We start from the raw sequence: 13,865 nt of genomic DNA on the forward strand, positions 1-13,865 counted from the left end.
CAGTGAGCTTGTTAAGAAACCAGAGGCTTTTCTTTTAGGAATAGTAGGAAATGAAATAAATAGAATGGACTGTAAACTTTTCCAAAATGCAGTAACAGCAGCGAGAATATTATTGGCCCAAAGATGGAAACAGGAACAACTGCCGACGCTCGAAGAATGGAGAATGAAACTGATGGAGTATGCTGAACCGGACAAACTAACAGGAAAGATCAGATATATACGAGATCAAAAGTTCATTGAAGACTGGGGAAAATTTTCAGACTATCTGAAATGTGTATATGATGAGCAAATAACGCTAGTGGGATTTCAAGAAGTTCTGTAAATGATAGAGGACTATTGTATTGATGAAAACTAAGTGTGTGAAGGTTTATAAAATGCAATATAAAATTAGGAAATGCGTATTTAAAAATTTGAATAATGGATGATTGTCAGAGAGGTTGAAGGAAGTCTAAAAGAGAAAATATGTGATAAATTTAGATTGGATACTATAAATGTATGTTGGAAAATGTAATTAAAAATTAAAAAGGAAAAAAAAAAGAGTCTCCAGTGAGCGATGTATTTTCTTCAAGGCCTAACACCTCGTGAAGTGATAAGAGAACGCCTTGCAAGGGATTCTGTTAGGGGTTGATTTAAAACCAGGTCCCCCAGTCTGGCCTCCCAGTGGCTTCTTGTGGTAAAAAAATGGCTGAGTGAAATTTGGGGCCTGTATAAGTGAGTCCTTGGAGCACCCCATAATCGCCTGACCGTGGCTCCCATAGGTTCAGGTTGGGGGTCACAAGCTAGAGACCCCAGCCAGGAGATTGAAGCAAAACAGGAGGCCTGATCTTTATGGTTGCAACAAGACTTCAAACTACCACATGGAAGAAGCAGAGGGAAGCCCCAAACAAGGGATGGCTCCACTTTTTTATATAAATTTCCCAGAGTTTCCCATAAAACATCATACATTTGTCATGACTATGTCCTAAATTGGGAGGGGTCTTCTGGCAGAAACCTGAGCACCAGGCTTGCCCTGTCCCTCCTGACCTTCACCTGCCAATCTTTTGGTGAAACAAAAGTATTTACATGTTCCTGTTTTCCCAGCCAAGTTCAGCACACCCTTTGTCTTGAAGGAGACCCCAACCCACTGAGCTTGGGTTTGCAATTGTTCTTGGAATGACTACCAGGATGCCAGAAATTATCACCCAGGCAGTGGGGCCTGCTGGGTACGTGGTCTCACGTTTCAGGAATTATGGCTGCCCCTACCCATGGTCCCAAGATTCTCCTCTGATAGCCATTTTCCTTCTGAGTAGAACAACATTGGAATGGTGTAAATGCGTCACTGGAGTGATTTTATATGAATTTCTAAAGTTTCCCCATTGAACCAGTACATAGAGACATTTCCTGTATCAGGGAATTGCTACATTTGGTAGGTCTCTCGTCCCTCTTCCAAGTACACTTCCACACTTTCTAGGCAGAGGAGCGAGCGGTTATTCATTTTGCTTTGCTGCTTTATCTGGAAAAACCTGCTGTTTACTGCTGAATTTGAACAAACGTCAATCTGCAGGAAACCCGACTGACATTTCTTAACGATCCAGTGGTAGAGAAGGGATTTCCCTGGGGAAAGCAGCGGGGCAAGGGCAAAACTGTTCAGACCTGTGCCTGGGAAGCACAAGACAAGTGGAAGTTTGGACAAGGCCACAGTGTCCCGGTGGGGCTCTGCTTGGCCACAGTAGTTTCCCCAAGGCCTCTCTTTTGATTAATGCAAAATAACAAGGGCAGTCGTATTACAGGCACATATTACATTGCGGGACTGACACGTAGTGGATATTTTAAATGTTATGTTCTTAAGGTTCCTCCAGACATTTCTGTTGCTCTGAATTGTAGGATGAAGCTCAGAAGAAAGAAGCAGGTTTCCATGAAATGCTGATCTGGAGGACCGGTTCCTGGAACCTCTCGTTTTTCTTCCTCATCTGAGCAGATTTTGCAAAGGTATTTATTTTCATTATTGTACAAGGCACACTGGAAAGGGGATGTGGCCTCTGCGACCGAGTTATTCTGAATCTGAAAGGGGTGGTGATGGTCACAGGCGTTCAGAGGGTCTAACATGGAGCAAGGGTCTGAAAGAGGAAGCCGTCCATCTTGCAAACTGTAAACGCAGCATCTCCTTTTGCAACGGTTAGGATTGTCCGTTCACGTGGAGCATAACAGGAGTATCTGTGGAGGGATGAATGCCTTGGCCTAGGAAGGAGCTGCCTGGTTCCCCATTAGAAGAAGGAGTGTTCCTGGTTTCCCTAAATGTGGCAGTTGTGAGGCTATTCTGAACAAAGTCCTTTGACGCAAGGGATACTTCCAGATGTTTGCCAGCCTTACATTTTCTTCAGCAGTGGCAGCGCATGAGGTGGGGTGGGAGCAGAAGTGGTCTCCTCCAGGCAAGGTGGGGAGCAGGGGTGGCTTGCCAGTGCCACTTCACCCCGCCCTAACTTGAGCATGGTGCCCACCCCCAGAATGGCACAGTTGATGCTCCCCACCCCATCACCCCTGCCATGCCACTGTACAGTTTGGGGGTAAGATTTCTGAGTGAGTTCCCGCTGTTTAATTCTCAACATATTTAGAGTGCACTGGACTAGATTTATTTCAAATTGGTTTCTGACCCAGACTTGGCATGGTCAGATATGGTCACTCTGCTGGTTGGCTAAGGCTTGGAGGAGGACTATGATGGTCTTAGTTCTCCTGGACCTTTCAGTAGCTTCTGAAGAGGCTGCCTGGGGTGGGACTCCAGGGGCAGTGTGTTTGAATGCTTCCACTATATAAATATGAACTCAAATATTGCAAAATGCCATAGCATTCCACCAAAGAAACCTAAGCTCTATGTGTAGGCAGTAGTGCACCCCTGGAACTTCACACTGCTCAGATAATAATAATAATAATAATAATAATAATAATAGTAATAATAATAATAAATTTTATTTATATCCCGCCCTCCCCAGCCGAAGCTGGGCTCAGGGCGGCTAACAACAATCAAAATAGTTCAACATTCTAAAAACATTCATTATAAAATTAATTAAAATCAAATTAAAATCAAATTAATGGCAATCATCAAGCAAAATTCTGTGCAGATTGCCAGGGGAGGGGGTCAGGCTGCGCCCTGACCAAAGGCCTGGTGGAACAGCTCTGTCTTGCAGGCCCTGCGGAAAGATGTCAGGTCCCGCAGGGCCCTAGTCTCTTGTGACATAGCATTCTACCAGATCGGGGCCACGGCCGAGAAAGCCCTGGCTCTAGTTGAGGCCAGCCTAACCTCTCTGTGGCCTGGGATCTTTAGCATGTTTTTATTTGCAGACCGTAAATTTCTCTGTGGGACATACCAAGAGAGGCCGTCCCGTAGGTACGAGGGTCCTAGGCCGTATAGGGCTTTAAAGGTTAAAACCAGCACCTTAAACCTGATCCTGTACTCCACCGGGAGCCAGTGCAGCTGGTATAGTACCGGATGAATATGATCTCGCAGCAAAGACCCCATAAGGAGTCTCGCTGCGGCATTCTGCACCCGCTGGAGTTTCTGGGTCAGTCTCAAGGGCAGCCCCACGTGGAGCGAGTTACAATAATCCAGTCTGGAGGTGACCGTCGCGTGCATCACAGTGCCTAGGTCAGGGCGAGAGAGATAAGGAGCCAACTGCTTAGCTTGGCGGAGATGAAAAAATGCCGCCTTTGTTATAGCTGTAATCTGCGCCTCCATGGAGAGGGAGGTATCGAAGATTACACCCAAACTCTTAACGGACGATGCTGGCACTAATTGCACCCCCGCAAGAGATGGGAGTTGCCCCCTCAATCCCATATCGCTCCGTCCCAGCCAGAGGACCTCTGTCTTCGAAGGATTTAACTTCAACCGGCTCCCACGTAACCATCCAGCCACAGCTTCCAGACATCTGGTCAGTGTATCTGGGGCCGAGTCAGGATGGCCGTCCATCAACAGTTGAGTGTCATCGGCATACTGATGGCAACCCAGCCCAAAACTCCGGACAAGCTGGGCGAGGGGGCGCATAAAGATGTTAAAAAGCATCGGGGAGAGAATCGCACCCTGAGGCACTCCACACACCAAGGAGTGGCGCGATGACAATTCCCCCCCAAGCGCCACCCTCTGTCCCCAACCAGAGAGAAACGAGTGCAGCCATTGAAGGACTGTGCCCTGGATCCCCACGTCGGCAAGGCGGTGGTCCAGGAGTTCGTTATCGACCATGTCGAAGGCTGCTGACAGGTCTAGAAATATCAGCAGCCCCGACCCGCCTCGATCCAGCTGCCTGCGGAGATCATCTGTTAGGGCGACCAGAGCCGTTTCGGTCCCATGACCAGCGCGGAAGCCGGACTGGAATGGATCGAGAGCCAATGTTTCATCCAGAAACCTACCAAGCTGTTCAGCAACCGCTCTCTCAATCACCTTACCCAGGAATGGAAGATTCGAAACCGGGCGGTAATTGGATAGATCTAAAGGATCTAATGATGTTTTCTTTAAGAGCGGACGCACCACTGCCTCCTTCAGTTCCCCTGGGAATATCCCGGTGCCAAGGGACAAATTGATGATATCACCCAGGGGGGCCCGCACCTCATCTGGACACGCTCTAATCAGCCAAGACGGGCACGGGTCAAGAGGACAGGTGGTGGGTTTTCCAGCTTGGAGGAGTCTGTCCACATCGGCTGGGGATATCCGGTCAAAGTGGTCCAATACTGGACCCGAGGACAGTCGAGGGGCCTCCAGTTCCTTTATTGTATCCAAATTGGCAGGGAGGTCATGGCGGAGCAACAAGACCTTCTCCGCAAAAAAGCTCGCAAATGCCTCACAGCTGTATGTCAAATTGTTATTTAAATTTGGCTGTCCTTCAAGGGACGTTAAAGACCTAATTATACTAAATAATTGTGCCGGGCGAGAGCTAGCGGAGGCAATGGAGGCCGAGAAGAAGGACTTCTTAGCGGCCTTCACTGCCATCTCGTAGATTTTCATAAAAACCCTTGAGGCTCCGTCACGGGCACCCCGCCATACTCGCTCTAGCCGTCTGAGGTCCCGCTTCATTTTCCGAAGCTCCTCGGTAAACCAGGGAGCCCGGTTTCTGCGAGGTCGCAGAGGGCGCCTAGGTGCGATAATAATAATAATAATAATAGTAATAATAATAATAATAATAATAATAATAATAATTTATTATTTATACCCCGCCCATCTGGCTGAGTTTTCCCCAGCCACTCTGGGCGGCTCCCAATCAGTGTTAAAAACCGTACAGCATTACATATTAAAAACTTCCCTGAACAGGGCTGCCTTAAGATGTCTTCTGAACATCAGGTAATTCTTTATCTCTTTGACATCTGATGGGAGGGCGTTCCACAGGGCGGGCGCCGCTACCGAGAAGGCCCTCTGTCTGGTTCCCTGTAGCCTCACTTCTCGCAATGAGGGAACCGCCAGAAGGCCCTCAGCGCTGGATCTCAGAGTCCGGGCTGAACGATGGGGGTGGAGACGCTCCTTCAGGTATACAGGACCGAGGCCGTTTAGGGCTTTAAAGGTCAGCACCAACACTTTGAATCGTGCTCGGAAACGTACTGGGAGCCAATGCAGATCTCTCAGAACCGGTGTTATGTGGTCCCGGCAGCCACTCCCAGTCACCAGTCTCGCTGCCGCATTCTGGATTAATTGCAGTTTCCGGGTCACCTTCAAAGGTAGCCCCACGTAGAGTGCGTTGCAGTAGTCCAAGCGTGAGATAACTAGAGCATGCACCACTCTGGCGAGACAGTCCGCGGGGAGGTAGGGTCTTAGCCTGCGTACCAGGTGGAGCTGGTAGACAGCTGCCCTGGACACAGAGTTAATCTGCGCCTCCATGGACAGCTGTGAGTCCAAAATGACTCCCAGGCTGCGCACCTGGTCCTTCAGGGGCACAGTTACCCCATTCAGGACCAGGGAATCCTCCACACCTGCCCGCCTCCTGTCCCCCAAAAACAGTACTTCTGTCTTGTCAGGATTCAACCTCAATCTGTTAGCCGCCATCCAACCTCCAACCGCCTCCAGGCACTCACACAGGACCTTCACCGCCTTCACTGGTTCTGATTTAAAGGAGAGGTAGAGCTGGGTGTCATCTGCATACTGATGAACACCCAGCCCAAACCCCCTGATGATCTCTCCCAGCGGCTTCATATAGATATTAAAAAGCATGGGGGAGAGGACAGAACCCTGAGGCACCCCACAAGTGAGAGCCCAGGGGTCTGAACACTCACCCCCCACCACCACTTTCTGGACACGGCCCAGGAGGAAGGAGCGGAACCACTGTATGACAGTGCCCCCAGCTCCCAGCCCCTCTAGATGGTCCAGAAGGATGTTATGGTCGATGGTGTCAAAGGCCGCTGAGAGATCCAGCAGAACTAGGAAACAGCTCTCACCTTTGTCCCTAGCCCGCTGGAGGTCATCAACCAGCGCGACCAAGGCAGTTTCAGTCCCATGGTGAGGCCTGAATCCCGATTGGAAGGGATCCAAATGGTCCGTTTCCTCCAGGCGTGCTTGGAGTTGTTCAGCAACCACCCGCTCAATCACCTTGCCCAAGAATGGCAGATTTGAGACTGGGCGATAGTTGGCCAAATTGGCCGGGTCTAAAGATGTTTTTTTAAGAAGCGGTTTAATGACCGCCTCTTTCAGCGGGTCTGGGAAGGCTCCCTCACAGAGGGAAGCATTCACCACCCCACAGAGCCCATCGCCCAGCCCTTCCCGGCTCGCTTTTATCAGCCAGGATGGGCAAGGATCAAGGAGACAGGTGGTCGGTTTCACTCGTCCAAGCAGCCTGTCCACATCCTCGGAGGTAACAGATTGGAATTGATCCCATGTAACAGGACCAGACAGAACTCTAGCACTCTCCCGCCCTGGCCCTGCTCCCACAGTGGAGTCTACCTCCTTCTGAATCTGAGCGATTTTATCTGCAAAAAACTTTGCAAAAGCATTGCAGGAGATCTTGGGGTCCCTACCAGGCCCCGGCGGAACAGGTGGTTCTGATAGATTGCGAACCACCTGAAAAAGTCTCCTGCTGCTGTTTTCTGCAGATGCAATGGAGGCGGCGAAGAAGGCCCTCTTCGCCGTCGCCATTGCCACTTGGTAGGCTCAACGTTGAGCTCTAACCCGTGTCCGGTCTGATTCAGAATGAGTTTTCCGCCACCGGCGCTCTAGCCGTCTCAACGATTGTTTCATCACCCTCAGCTCCGGGGAAAACCACGGGGCTGTCCGGGCTCCATGCAATCGGAGAGGGCGCTTCGGAGCCAGACAGTCAATAGCCCTGGTTAACTCCGCATTCCAGCGGGCCACCAGGGAATCAGCTGAAAGGCCATCAACTTGGGATAAAGCATCCCCTACCACTCTCTGGAAGCCAATTGGATCCATTAAGTGGCGGGGGCGGACCATCCGAATCGGTCCCACCTCCCTGCGAAGGGGAAGGGTTGCGGAGAAGTCCAGTTGCACCAGGAAGTGATCTGACCATGGCACTTCTTTTGTTTCGCTTTTAGTTAATGTCAGATCACCAACATCCGTAGAGGTAAACACCAAGTCTAAGGCATGTCCGTGGCTATGAGTTGGGCCAGACTTATTCAGGGACAGCCCCATGGAGGCCATGCTTTCCACGAAGTCCCGAGCGGCCCCTTGTAAGGTCGTGTCGGCATGGATGTTAAAATCCCCCAGGAAACCAAGCTAGGTGTCTCCAGGAGCATATCCGCCACGACCTGAAGCAGCTCGGGCAGGGAATCCTTGGTGCAGCGGGGAGGTCGGTACACCAGTAGGAATCCTGTACTGCCCCTATTGCCCAACTTCCAGAACATGCACTCAGAAAACTGGGTCTTCCCAATAGGACGCCTGGTGCAGACTAATGACTTCCTAAAAATCACTGCAACCCCCCCTCCCCGCCCACATGACCTGGGTTGCTGTGCGTAAGAGAAACCTGGTGGGCAAGCAGCGGCAAGGACAGGCCCATCTGCTTCATCCAACCAGGTCTCTGTCACACATGCCAGATCAAATCCTCCATCCACAATCAGGTTGTGGATGGCAGTGGTTTTATTAATCATTGACCTGGCATTGCACAGCAACACTTTCAGGTCATGTGGGTTTCCCTTGCTGATTACTGTATCCTTTCGGTCAGGACCAGACCTGGAGGCAGGGATAGTCCTCAAACAACGACTAAACCTGCCTCCTCGGTAATGACATGGTCTGGTCTTAGCATAACTCCTCCTCCTGCCCGTGATCACTGAGATCGGGTGTCCCAATACATCTCCCCCTGTGGAACCTGCCCCACCCAATCTATTGGCTGAGGCCCACTCCCAGGCAGCCATGACCCTTCCCCTTAAAAGGCAAAATACAAACTATATAATAATTTAACAGAATAATAATAATAATAAAACAAAACAGAACAAAACAAAACAAAACAAAGCAAGAAACAATAGCCCTGACTAAATGCTTATCCCACCCCAAGCAAAAATAAAATAATGAAATAATATAATATTATAAAAAACAACAACCACCATTTAAAGTGCTGCAAATTAAAAGCGATTAAAACATTTAAAACCATTGTGTCCATTGCTGCCGGTAGCTGCTCAGGCCTCTTATGCTGTGGCAGTGAGCGCAGGCCCCGCCCCCCAGGCCGGATGGAGTTGGCAGGAGAGGGAGCGGTCTTCCCAGCACTCACACAAGCAGCAGCAGCAGCCGTGTCCCGGAGGCCTCTCTCAGGCCTGTTATGCTGTGGCAGTGAGCGCAGGCCCCGCCCCCTAGGCCGGATGGAGTTGGCAGGAGAGGGAGCGGTCTTCCCACACTCACGCAAGCAGCAGCAGCAGCAGCCGTGTCCCGGAGGCCTCTCTCAGGCCTCTTATGCTGTGGCAGTGAGCGCAGGCCCCGCCCCCTAGGCCGGATGGAGTTGGCAGGAGAGGGAGCGGTCTTCCCACACTCACGCAAGCAGCAGCAGCAGCAGCCGAATTGATGGCTGCCAGGAGCTGGATATTCCAGCCCTCAGCAAGCTCAGTCAATGAATCGCCAGGGGGAGCAAGGTCCCGCAAGGCCGGATGGAATCAGATAAGTGGAGTCTGTTGTGTATTGAGTCAAAGGATTTTATATCTGTATTATTATTGTCTGTATTGCATTAGGGTAAAGTAACTGCCTTTTGGTTCCAGAGGGTACAGCTACTATTGGTTCATTTAAGCTGCTGTATTTGGATCCTCTGTCTTATTGGTTTCCTCCAAAAGGCAGGACTGTGATTGCCTGATATTGTTCCCTCCAAAATGTATCCTTTCTAGCTTGTTCCCTGTCCCTATAAATGTAGCTCTCCCCTCCTCAAGTCTCAGTCTTGTTTGCTTTAATAAAGAAGTGTTACTAGAGAACTGTCTCCAGCATATTATGTCAAGAGAGCTGAAATCACAAACCCCACGTCACAACAACAGGCGACGAAGGTGGGTTCCGGAATGCTGAGGAGCGGTTAACGCAGCCCTGCCTCAGAGTCCGGATTGAAGCTAAAACAAGACTCACTGGCCAGCTGAGAAGACGACCCTGCCCACAGGACAATGGAGAGTCCAAGGGTATTGGAGCCCTTCCAGCCATCAGAGCCCCACACGTGGGAAGACTATGTCGAACGCTTCGAGTTCTTCACGGTGGCTGAAGGGATCACCGATGCCAGCAAAAGAAGGGCCACATTCCTGAGCTACTGTGGGCCTGAGATCTTCACGCTGGCCAAGGCATTGCTTGCTCCAGTGAAGCTAAGTGAGACATCTCTCAAAGATATTCTTGCCTGCCTAACAAGCCATTTGGCGCCTACTGAGACCAAGATGGCCCGGCGGATGGAGTTTCATAAGATGCAGCAGCGTGCTGGGGAGTCTGTATCTGCATTTCTAGCTGAACTGCGGAAGCTCGCTCAGCACTGCGACTTCCAAGATCTGGAAGAGACTCTCCTGGATCGTTTTATCGGTGGTCTGAGCAGCAAGAAAGCCAGAAGACGCATCGTGGCTAAAGAAGAGGTTACCCTTGCTTCAGCCTTGAAGGAGGCCACCGCCACAGAGAATTATGAAAGAGAGGAGCTTGATGCCAGTCGCAGGACCCCCAAGCCACAGATAGAAGTTGCGCATGCCATGGACGAGCTAGAGGCTACTTCGAGCCAGAGCCCAGTCCGTGGGGTCGAGTCAGTGCGTCAGGCCTGCACAGTGCACAAAGATCACCGAGGCAGGTGCCCTGTTTGTGGCGGAAACCATGAGCGGAAGAGTTGTCGTTTTCGGGATGCTATGTGCCAGACGTGCGGGAAGACAGGTCACATTGCCAGGGTCTGTAGATCGGCGGCGTTGGGAGCGACAGGAGCACCTAGACTGGAGCATCGCAGACCGCCCACAGCAACCCACGTTCTACAGGACTGCCACTACGTAACGGAGATCAACGGGAGGGTCGTGCAGTTTCCAGCGCAAGGCAAGGCACACGTCAAGGTGAAGATTGAGGGTCAGCTGTGCGACATGGAGGTGGACTCCAGATCTGGATTCACTATCGTGTCGGACCAGACCGCGAGGACATTCTTCCCCAGGGGTAAGTTGCCCCCTCTGGAGCCCTTCCCGGCAACTTTGCAGTCATACTCAGTGGGCCGCATCCATGTCATGGGAATGTGTGCCGTGAGAGTACAGTTCCGGGACAAACAGGCGGTACTCAAACTGGTGATTGTGAAGGGCAGTCGCCCCAGTCTCCTGGGCACTGACTGGTTCCCCGCCCTGGGACTGAGTATATCAGGGCTTAATTCAATCCAAACCTGCCCTGAGATGAGTGAGGCATTATGCAAAGAATTTGCTGGTCTCTTTAATGGAAAACTGGGTTGTTATAAAGGGCCCCCAGTTGACTTCGAATTGGACCCTGGGGTGGCCCCAATCCGACTCAAACCAAGGCAAGTGCCATTTGCACTGCAACCCAAGATCGAAGCAGAGCTGGATAAATTGGTCAAGCAGGAAGTTCTCTCACCCGTGGACTCCGCTAAGTGGGAGACTCCAATCGTCACGCCCCTTAAAGCAAATGGGGAAGTCAGGATCTGTGCTGATTACAAATGTACTATCAATAAGGCACTCAGGGGAAACTCATACCCCATTCCAGTCGTATCACATCTGTTGGCTAAACTGGCTGGGGGCAAGGTGTTCGCCAAAATTGACCTGGCACAAGCTTACCAACAGCTGCCAGTAACCCCACAATCAGCGGAAGCACAGACTATTGTCACACATAAAGGGGCGTTCAGAGTTAACAGATTACAATTTGGAGTTTGTGTGGCCCCAGGGATTTTTCAAGGGCTCATGGAACGCCTGTTAAGAGGTCTGCCAGGGGTCTTGCCATTTTTTGATGACGTTTTGATTGCTGGAAAAGACCCACAGGAACTGGTTGCGCGTGTCTGTGCAGTGTTGCTCAAGTTCAAGGAGGTGGGGTTGCAAATAAAAAAGGAAAAATGCAGTTTTGGGGTGCCAACTGTGGATTTCTTGGGGTTTAAAATTGATGCATCAGGCATCCACCCCACAGATGCTAAGGTTAAGGCCATCATCGAGGCACCACGACCACAGAACAAGACGGAGTTGCAGTCATTCCTGGGACTTATTAACTTTTATCATTCGTTCTTACCCCAGAAAGCTTCGGTAGCTGAACCATTACATAGACTGTTGCAGAAAAAGAATGTGTGGCGATGGGGGCAGGAGCAGCAGAAGGCTTTTGACTCCTTGCGAGGAATGCTGAGTAGCAGGAGCGTCCTTGCTCATTATGATGAGTCGAAGCCGCTGGTCCTGGCATGTGATGCCTCTCAATACGGTCTGGGGGCGGTGCTGAGTCATAGGGAACCGGATGGGTCGGAAAAGCCCATCTCTTTCTATTCCCGTACGTTGTCGGCCACGGAGCGCAACTATGCTCAAATTGACAAAGAGGCACTTGCAATTGTGGCAGGAATTAAAAAGTTCCATGATTATGTGTACGGTCGCCATTTCTCCATTGAAACGGACCACAAACCACTGTTAGGGTTGTTCAACCCGAACAAACAAATGCCACAAATTCTCTCCCCCAGAATGTTGCGTTGGTCTATATTCCTGAATGGGTTCCAGTACACCTTGACCCATGTGCCGGGGAAGTGGTTGTGCCACGCTGATGCGCTGAGTCGATTGCCCCTTCCTGGCGGGAGCAATGAGGATCCTGCTCCAGCGGAGCACATAATGATTCTGGAAACACTTCCGGGGGCTCCTGTAACGGCTACTGATATAGCTGAGAAAACGAGGAAAGATGCTGTTCTCTCCCGTGTGCTCACTTGGGTGGGGAGGGGGTCCGCATGAAGACAAATTCAGGCCTTATGCGACAAGGCAGCACGAGTTGTCCATGCATAAGGGTTGTCTCCTGTGGGGAGATAGGGTGATCATCCCAGCACCACTGAGAAACAGGGTTCTTGAGACGCTTCACATGGGACACCCGGGAATGGTCAGGATGAAGTCGCTAGCCCGATGTTATGTGTGGTGGCCTGGAATGGACCAGAACATAGAACAATGGGTACGAACATGCAAGGCATGCCAAGAGGTGCGGCCAGAAGTGGCCAGAGCACCAGTTCACTGGTGGGAGCAGTCCAGATCTCCCTGGAGCCGGCTGCACTTAGATTTTGCTGGGCCATTCCAGGGGAAGGTCTTTTTGGTTATCGTCGATGCATATTCCAAATGGTTAGAAGTGGCGATGGTCCCTAGCATGGCATCAGCTGCCGTAATCAAGGTGTTGAGGCAGCTGTTTGCAACCCATGGGTTACCTGAGACCATTGTATCAGATAATGGGGCAGCTTTTGTATCCCAAGATTTCAGGGCATTCTTAGCTGATAACTTCATAAGAGGGGTCACATCCGCGCCCTTTCACCCATCCTCCAATGGGCAGGCGGAGCGCATGGTAAGAACAGCCAAAGAATCCATTGCGCGCTTAATGGAGGGTAACTGGTCAGCTCGCATCGCGCGAATGTTATTTTTGCAGCATGCGACGCCGTGTACTGCAACGGGCAAGTCGCCAGCTGAGCTGCTCTTGGGTAGAAGACTGGTAACGGTGCTGGATTATGTCCACCCGGATAAAATGCCAAACCGTAATGCAAGAGCAACCCCCCAGGCTGAGACTGACACAACAAGGTATCTTGCCCCTGAAGATCTGGTCTGGGTGAGGAACTATTCACGAGGTTCGCGGTGGGTGGCTGGTGTGGTCACCCGGGCTAGTGGACCTGTGTCCTATTATGTGACCTTGGAAAATGGGCAAGTTTGGAAGAGACATATAGATCAGCTGAGGCGCCGGGCGCTCAGCAGAGAGGAGTCTGATAATTCATCCCTGGCTAACGACGCAGAGCTACAAGGCCAGGGTGAAAATGGCCCAGAGGTGCAGTCACCAGGGGCCTCAGCAAATGAACCAGGGTCTGCTGGTCCTCAGGATGACGAGGTACAGGTAGGGGACCCTGAGATGTCTGGGACTCCATCTGTTCCTGACGAAACCCCTATAGCAGCCCCCCTACCACAGGTGACACCCAATCCAGAACCGGCAACACCTGTTGTCAGGAGATCAAGTAGAAGTTGTAGGACCCCACAGTACCTGAGAGATTACGTCTGCTGTGCTCACTAGGGGGGGAGGGGTGTTGTGTATTGAGTCAAAGGATTTTATATCTGTATTATTATTGTCTGTATTGCATTAGGGTAAAGTAACTGCCTTTTGGTTCCAGAGGGTACAGCTACTATTGGTTCATTTAAGCTGCTGTATTTGGATCCTCTGTCTTATTGGTTTCCTCCAAAAGGCAGGACTGTGATTGCCTGATATTGTTCCCTCCAAAATGTATCCTTTCTAGCTTGTTCCCTGTCCCTATAAATGTAGCTCTCCCCTCCTCAGTCTTCAGTCT

At 50.8% G+C, this 13,865-nt stretch overlaps 2 protein-coding genes across 2 annotated transcripts in view; one reads left to right on the forward strand and one right to left on the reverse strand.

The window, feature by feature from the left end:
• LOC310827680 (uncharacterized protein) overlaps window positions 1-13,865 on the reverse strand; it is a 919,426-nt gene that overhangs the window by 15,543 nt on the left and 890,018 nt on the right. The gene's annotated exons all lie outside the window — the stretch shown is intronic.
• LOC310827748 (uncharacterized protein) overlaps window positions 1,448-13,865 on the forward strand; it is a 44,702-nt gene continuing 32,284 nt past the window's right edge. Inside the window, exon 1 of the mRNA XM_083704145.1 lies at window positions 1,448-1,968. The gene's annotated coding sequence lies outside the window, so the exon portion shown is untranslated. The remainder of the gene's footprint in view (window positions 1,969-13,865) is intronic.

The sequence above is a fragment of the Podarcis gaigeae genome (genome assembly GCF_964106915.1).
Source record: "Podarcis gaigeae genome assembly, chromosome: 12".
NCBI classification, from domain to species: Eukaryota; Metazoa; Chordata; class Lepidosauria; order Squamata; family Lacertidae; genus Podarcis; species Podarcis gaigeae.